We start from the raw sequence: 299 nt of genomic DNA on the forward strand, positions 1-299 counted from the left end.
ATTTTCAGAATTTTTACAACTCTTTTGCTTTAGACCATCTACAAATGTTAAATCTTAAAATAAAATGTTAGGGTTAACACTGCATCTTCCTGGGGGAAAAAATGCAGCGATTGATATATATTTTATTTAGGCTATAGTTATTTTTAAAAAATTCAATGTACTGTCAAAAAAAACCTTCATTGTTGTTTATTTCATTTCATTCCATGGTCTGTCTGAATACTGGTTTCTGATTGGCTGGCAGGTATGCAGTATAACCGTTTAATGCACAGGTAGTTCCAAGTCAGTTTAATCACCATTCT

This window comes from Sinocyclocheilus anshuiensis, unplaced genomic scaffold, assembly GCF_001515605.1.
Source record: "Sinocyclocheilus anshuiensis isolate Anshui unplaced genomic scaffold, SAMN03320099.WGS_v1.1 scaffold659, whole genome shotgun sequence".
Classification (NCBI taxonomy): Eukaryota; Metazoa; Chordata; class Actinopteri; order Cypriniformes; family Cyprinidae; genus Sinocyclocheilus; species Sinocyclocheilus anshuiensis.